Consider the following 7,688-nt stretch of genomic DNA (forward strand, 5'->3'; position numbering starts at 1 on the left):
GCCGCTGATCAATTCAGTTCCATTTCCTCGGGTCTCTCAGCCGCAGTGCGCTCATGGGAAACGTGTTCACAAGAGGAAAGACGACGTCAGTTACCTTCTGAGACATTTTGGTGAATTGGGTCAAATTAAAAAGGAGTTGGGGTGATCGTATGATAGTTATAATAAAAAGAAAGAGGCTCCACCATTGTGGGTAAATCTCACAAGTCCATTTCCAAATGACATTTTTATTCCCATTACTGAATTGTTGAAATATGCAAGAGTTGATGCTTTTTGTGGCAATCCACCCACGTGTGAGAGCTTTATATGAAGAAAGTCCCGTGCTCGCCCTCGCATGTTGTTGCGGTGATGTTTGTCGTGTTTTCCTGCAAAAAAACAGGAGTTCCTTCACCAAAAGCCCAAAATTAAACTCGACCTTCTCAGGCGAACGATGATCACGTCACTGGAGACGATGAACAATGAAGAACAGTCACATGTGCTGCAAGAAATCTGCAGCTGATGGTTTTAAAAGAATGAATCAAAAGGTCATGTGAACAGACGTCATGGTCTCGGCTGCACGGCAGAGATAGAGAAGTGTTCAGAGCCAGAAGAGAGCAGCGCTCTTTGAAGTGCAGCGATAACACCTGAAGAGACGCGTCAGCTGCCTCTGATGTATCTGAGCCCAACTCTCACAAACAATTCAATTCACCGTCTTTATCTAAGCGATTCAAAGCCCCGTTAAAGACTGTCGGAGATTGAAAAGGGAGAATCTGAAATGTCAAAGCTGGAAGACGATGCCACTCCTTCCCCCCCGCTGTGAGGGAGATTTATAAGTCCTGACAACATCCAGCCAGAACCTGCGACTCTGATGCCGGCACTCGGCTGATCGCACTGAAGGCAAGCACAGAACCCCTGGTGGGTTTTGTGTTGTGACAATTGCAATAAAGTTTATTAAAACAAGATGGCTGCATCCTCAATGTTGACAGAAGCAGAGTTGCTTTGTGCAAATTCTATTTGAAAAATACAATAAAAAAAAAATCTGCAGATTGTCTGGAAATGTGCAGACAATAAGGTCTAAAGTCTCAAGATTATAGTTGTAGCCACAACATGCAAAACACTACTAGTAAATGTTAAAAAGAAGCTCCCTGCAGGGAACCGATGGTTTGACAGCAGCCAACTGCTCAGAGTGAAAGACAGCCGAGCAGAATATCCGACATGCCAGAAGTCCATCGGATCGTTAATCAGGCGCTGGGATCCTCCGACTGCTCGCTAGACGACAACCGAGCTGGCAGAAAGTCAGCCCCGCTGGAAAAAGCATTCAGGGGATATCAAGTCAGGCCGAATCCATACAGCGTCTGCTGTCAGCTGCACAGAAGACAAGTGACAATCATGAAAATACTGCCCTTTACTCATTGAAACGCTTCAAATCTCAGCTCATGAAAGAGAAGCAAAACGCGGCTCCTATATGTATGTAGGACTGTGAGGGTATTTTCCTTAAAATAAGACACAGCAGAGTCCCACTCGCAGCAGGAAAACATGCCATCAGCCACCACACTGAATTATTTACCTCTCAAAAATGCGAATCGGGGTAAAAATAGCGCCACTGTACCGGAGACTCTTCACACACTGCGCATAAAAACATATCTGCAGCTACGGCAGAGGAACGAGGTGTCGACACTGTGAGACGCCAGCAGTCAACGCGCTTGTTGTGAATCTTACCATAATCTGAGAGGGACCGTCCTGCAGGTTGAAGAGCGCCAAAAGGAGAAGAAAACCCGGCTCGGTCGCACTGTTATCACAGAGAAAGTCTGCGATGGTTTGCATGACAGAGGAAAAAGAAAATAGAATATGATCGTGCAGGGCGAGCAGTCTGTCACCTCCTTCCTCTCTCCTCCCCGCCGGTCATGCTCCTTCTCTCACTCCCTTTTTTCCTCTCCTTGCCTGCCTCTCTCCCTCCCTCCGTCTCTATCTTGCACGATAAACACACAAGGGAAAGAGCACAAGAGGCTGCAGAGGGTGGAGAGATAGTGCCGGCATTAAAGGGCCGTTTCACTTTAACGGCAGACTTGTTTTCGTCTGGTTTGCCTCCTCCCCCCCCCCTCGGGTCCCGGCAACCAAACGGCGCTCGCCAGCGGAGAGCGACGGCGTGGAGACGAGCCTCTGGAAAGCGTCAACGCACACAATTGCAGAGGAGGGGGGAGGGGGAACTCGGGGTGGCGGGTGAGGGGAGGAAAGACTGGGATGTGTGTGTGTGTGTGTGTGTGTCTGCGTCTGTGGGGCTGCGTCTATTGTTGTGGGGTATTTTTTTGTGAATGGGGACCACAGGTCCAGCTGTTGCCCTTGCTCGGCACTGTATTTAGCTCTGGGTGATGCACACCGAGCGCACACTGATGCAGTCCAACACAGCAAAAATATGCAAATCAAAATGTCACGGTGTGATTAGTTTTAATGGCAGTTGCATTAGTTTTACCCAGCTGTGACTAATAAACTGGAAACAAACACACAGCTGAACCGTTAAGACAGTTTGCACCCTCAGGCTCGCTGATGATGGGTCTTATGTCTCACCATGCAAACAGTAAACAAAAACAATAAGGGGACAACAAGCTGACGAACTAATTAAGATCTATTAAGAAATGCTGCAAACTCTAAGAGCACCGTCTCCATTCAGCCGTGTCCCACAGACTGTGCTGCATGTCCAGCTCCTCGCTCCATTCCCTCCAGCTCTCTGCTCCCAGCAACACAACGCTGGGAACCTTTTCCAAACATCAAGTAAGCTGTCAACAGCGAAGCAGCCGTGTAAGCGTCCTCCACTCGGCCCAAGCGCTCATCGTTCAGGGTGCAGCGTCTCGGGAATCCTCCTTTTGACCGCGATTATTGGCAGCGGGTTTCAAATGAATAGACAACCGTCTGCGCCGTGGATGCCGATACAATCACTCATTTTGATCTTTGTGAAGGGATGAAAGAGACTTGAGCCTTGCAGGGTGTGGACTGTTGCTCACCTGTATTGTCATCTAACACGCAAAAGGAAGAGGAACAAAAACAGGAAGCCCAGCTTAACGTCCAGTGTTTGCTGACGTGAAACCTCCATTCGATCACGGCACACTTTTGCTGAGACATCTCTGGAATGCAGCAACACATTATGCATGGCCAGCAACGCGCACGTGAAGCGCCTACACATGCCACTGACATGGAGCCAGATGCTCCCCTCTTTGCCAGGAGGAAATTATACCGGCCCGAGGGTGTTGGGGTACTAGGGCGTGGCAGGGGAGCTTTATGCACGTTTCAAAAGACGGGAGGTGGGGGTTGTTTTACAGAGCAGGCGCAGCACACCTCCACAGACTGAGGCCCCCCTGACCTCTAACCTTTAACTCCTGCAGGGCCAAATCAATGCGGCTGCTGCAAGACATGCATCTTAATCGCCCACCTTGTTCCCCCCAAAAAGACTCCCATGAAAAGGACACAACCGCTGTCGTCTGCATCTCTCAGCTCACATTCGCTGACTCGACGACTGCCAGCAGATTCCTTATATTTGAATTGCAAATGAGCAGAGGGGGACAATAAGGGGTCGTGTGTGTGTGTGTGTCAAAGACAAAGCACCTTTTACAGTGACGGTCACAGCAGGAGGCAAAGTGTTACTGCTCACTTCATTTGCAGGTATTTCAGCAGGAGACGGGCTGACGACTGAGCCCAGCAGAGGGGACGATGAAGGGGAAAAGCGCCTCTGGAGGCTCATGAATGCAGCCACTCTCAAAGCCATTAGGGGTTTATTCAATTACCTGACAGTCAGTCACTGTATGCACGTGAAGGAACATGACTTCCCTCGAAAAGTCTCCTCTGAGATGGTCGAATAATTGCGTTTGGATCCGAGGAGCGACACAAACGCATTACGTGAGCTTCGATATGCAACACTGGATGCGCTCCAGTAGGAACCGATGTCAGTGCTCCCAACTTCTTATGTGAGAGATTTGTCAAACAGCCAGGGCTTGTTCTGAAAACCAAACAAGGCATCCAAGTAAATAACCCCTGACATGCAAAACAACAGTCATTTCTGCACGAAGTTAAAGTTTAAAAACAAAGCTGTCTTTCAGCCAAACCGTTCCCATTTCAAATTGATGAGAAGAAAACATTTTTAAAAGGTTGCTTCTGATGGGTTCGCGTGCTGAAAAGGCGTCATCATTAACAAGCAAGAGCATTCCCAGTAATCGCATTCAGCACGTGGGAATCCTGTGCTTCCAATGAATGTGAGGAAAAGACAACGATAGTTCAGTTTCTCCACTTATGGAATGTAAAAAATCCCACAGACACACGTGTTTAAAAAGTTTTCCTGAAATTGGAATTCCTGGAAAAGCAACACGTGTGCAAAGATGTCCTCATAGAAAGCAGGTAAGGGAAAGTCTCCAAGTCTAGAAGGACAGTCTACAGTTATCTTCCAGACTCTGCGTACAGCACGGAAAAAGAGAAGGGAAAAAGGATTTACATTCTTAATCCCACCGATGCAGTTTCACCCAAAATAACACATCTACCATATTTACCCTTCTTTCCGACAGCAACGCCAAAAACCTGGAGAATCGAAGAAAACTTTACAATGCAAACACAACCTCTAACCCGAGGGGAAAGTCGGCGTCACAGACAGAAATGCCTGAGCCTCTCAGCGGCACGCAGCCAGTGGTTTAATGATTTGTCTGCTGCTGGTGAACGATCACACAGCAATATCCTGTTCTGGCTAGTTCTCCGGACCCCCACCACCACCACCCCGAGGCTCCGGCTGACATGATTCTGGCTCGCCCGGGCGCCACTGAAGCGCCGGCCGGCCCATCATATTGACGCGATCCGGGTGGCTGCACCGAAGCCCGATACGACCCGGCAAAAGGACCTGTGGTGTCACAACTCGACGAGGCAGAGGAATTGCTCATTGAGCCTGCGAGGGAAGGGTTTGATGAAACGCTGGGCGAAGAGGAGGGAGACGAGGGTGCTCAATGTCACCGACGAAGCAGTGGAAACCGGTTTGGAAAACACAACAAATTCTTCTTTTTTTTTTAAAAAAAGGGGGAAACTACATAGCTGGCATGTTTCAAAATTCCACAGTGCTTATCCAATGTAAGCCTGTACTTAATGTGAGGGGCGGTTCTTTACTCTTAAATGAGGAGCATTCATCCATTTCCTATGAGCCTGCGTGTGAAATGTTAAAGAACCAAATCAGGAATAGGCCTGCAACTAAAGATTACTTTCACTGTCAATAAGAACAGTCTGTTTGCCGGACATGGCGATCCACCCACGAGCCCAAGTCTTAACTTCATCTGAGGGCTGAAAAAGGTCAAGAGGATGACCACAGTGAAGATGGCGTAGTTTGAATTACACTGCCCAGAGCCTGGGGAGTCACACAGGATGGACACAGGGCTTCAACTAGTCGGACCAGAGGTCAAAAGGTCAGACAGAAAAGCGGCTCCATAACTACTTATCACCCCCTCACTGCTACACATGCATGCAGGTGAAGGGTTTACGATCATCCACTGAAGAGCCACAGCTGCCCCACACCTCCCAGGCTGAAGAACTACACAACTTCAGACACACAACGGTGCGTTGCTGCAGGTATTAGTTTCGTCTGAGGCTCCAGCCAGAGCCAGTCTTCCTATACACGCTGTTGGCGTGGATTTATGCCTCAGGACTGTCAATAAGAAAGTCTTTTGTTGTTGCGTTGAAAGAGCTCCTCTTGATTTATGCACGCCAAAGGGGTAGAAAACCCCGGAATGACCTCCGGGTGGCAGAATGGCATTTTGAAAGTGCAAGGGGAGTTTAATCTTTAAAAAGATTTGTGCGAGCACGTAATATTATATTCAGGCGAGTTTTTTATGTTTGCACTTCAAGGACAGTGACAGCGTGTCTCGGCGCAACAAGTCGTCCGTAAACGTCTCTTTCGGTCTTCTTCTTCTTCGCAATTCGGCTTTAAAAACGTCGCAGGAAAGTTTATGCAACGTATTTGCAAAGTTGCATGCGGCGAAAAAAAAGGTAACTGCAGCAATTAGAACAATACGGTTGTATTTGTTCTTCTTTTGTGTCTCCGTGGGGGTTTTCGGCTCCACTGCAACAAGTGCAGCTGAGCGTCGAGGCGGCGACAGCGCGCACGAACACGGACCGAGTTCACTTTTGCATTTTTGGAGACGCGACAAAGTCTCCGGACGCCGCTTCGCTCGCTGTTACTGCACCGAAGACACGACGACGGCCGCTGCTACTCACCGCGGGGAATGCTGCTCTTCGTGCCGGTGTGAACGGAGGATGAGCGTCGGTGCAGACTCAGCGTGACAAAGTTTGCTCGGTCTCTCTCAGCTCAGCATGGCGGCTGGGGCCAGAGATGCATTCAAACCTCTCCGGGCTGTGATATCAACAGACAGGGGGGAGGGCGCAGAGGGGGGAGGGGGAGAGACCCAGTGGTGGGAGAAACACGATGGTCGTGCATTGAACAAGTCCTGCAAGTATTAGCATCAAAGTGCACCTAAAGTACCCAAAGTAATAAAAAAAACATTAAGCAGAATGGCGTTTTGGATTTGAATGAATGATGCATTAATGTGTTCATTACTTCATGATGGATGAGGAATAATCTTAATCTATGATGATAACATCACGTCATGATATATAAATGCATTGTCATTGATCTGAAATCGTTTAGGTTGATTAAATGCGTGCAGTGCACTTGGCTGGAGTGAGACTTAGGAAACTGCACAGTAAACAAACATTTGCTAAATGTAATGCTTTCCTTTCACTATATTTTACAATACTTAAGTAAAATATCTCAGTACTTCTGCAAAAAAGGGAAATTGTATGTTATTTCATACAGTTTAATTATATATAAATGCTATATGCCTACTAAAATCTAGTTAAGGAGAGTACTAAATACTCAATTACTGTCCATACAATTTTTAGATATTTGTACTTTCCTTTTTCTTTTTTTTACGCTACTCCTTACTCTGTATACAGAGACAAATTTTGTGCTTTTTTTACTGCATTACATGTACTGACAACTGGAGTTACCGGTTACATTGCAGATTAAGAAATGAAAGTATGATGCCTGTATAAAACTGCCATGCACAATATATGTTTAAAGGAGCTTTACTTTTTAAAATATGACTGAGGACAGAACCTCGATGTCCTCAGTTGTAGATACCCTAAACCTTGGCAGAGGGGACTCTGTCGGTGGGGCCAGAGGGTTTAAAGGGTCACTGTTGGAGGTCAAAGGTTACACAACATTTTCCTAGAGGAGAAGTGAATCAAAAACACAGTGGAGGAAAGACAGGCTGACCCTTGTGTCATTGTGCAGGGCGGAGGAGGGAGAGGGGCTTTCCATGGCACTGCAGGCCGAATACAATACCATCTTTGAGTAAAAGACAGCTTGCTGCTGGTGGAAGAGAGAACAGCGTCTCCGTCTACCTCTGTGGCTGCTTTGTGGGTTCTCTGAATAACAAATGTTGAAAATATACCTGCTCACTTGAGCTGCAGTAAGTCTATAATGTCCCTTTTCTTCGGCGTATCCTTAAGTATGCCGATAGTGCGGGCATCATGGGCTATACTACAAATTGTTTATTTTCATATCAGCCCCTGGTGATTTGAGAGCTATGGGTTGAAGGCTGGCCGGAGTTAAAAGGGGACGGTAAGTGCTGCCTGAAATGAATCCGTAAAGCAGCTGGGTTTATCTTCACTCACTGCCTGACATGTGCTGC

General features: G+C 47.4%; 1 protein-coding gene across 5 annotated transcripts in view; it reads right to left on the bottom strand.

Moving 5' to 3' along the window:
* Positions 1 to 6,344, bottom strand: part of sema4d (sema domain, immunoglobulin domain (Ig), transmembrane domain (TM) and short cytoplasmic domain, (semaphorin) 4D) — a 34,532-nt gene extending 28,188 nt beyond the window's left edge. For 3 of the 5 annotated variants that reach the window (XM_068573654.1, XM_068573649.1, XM_068573653.1), the window contains exon 1: positions 6,211 to 6,344. The gene's annotated coding sequence lies outside the window, so the exon portion shown is untranslated. Of the gene's footprint in view, positions 1 to 1,543; positions 1,556 to 1,695; positions 1,932 to 6,210 lie in introns of those variants that run through there. The other 2 variants (XM_068573650.1, XM_068573651.1) reach the window with 2 other exon arrangements.
* Between the last annotated feature and the right edge of the window lie 1,344 nt (positions 6,345 to 7,688).

This window comes from Clinocottus analis, unplaced genomic scaffold, assembly GCF_023055335.1.
Source record: "Clinocottus analis isolate CAN_PGR_092001 unplaced genomic scaffold, fCliAna1.0.p SCAF_13, whole genome shotgun sequence".
In the NCBI taxonomy this organism is placed as follows: Eukaryota; Metazoa; Chordata; class Actinopteri; order Perciformes; family Cottidae; genus Clinocottus; species Clinocottus analis.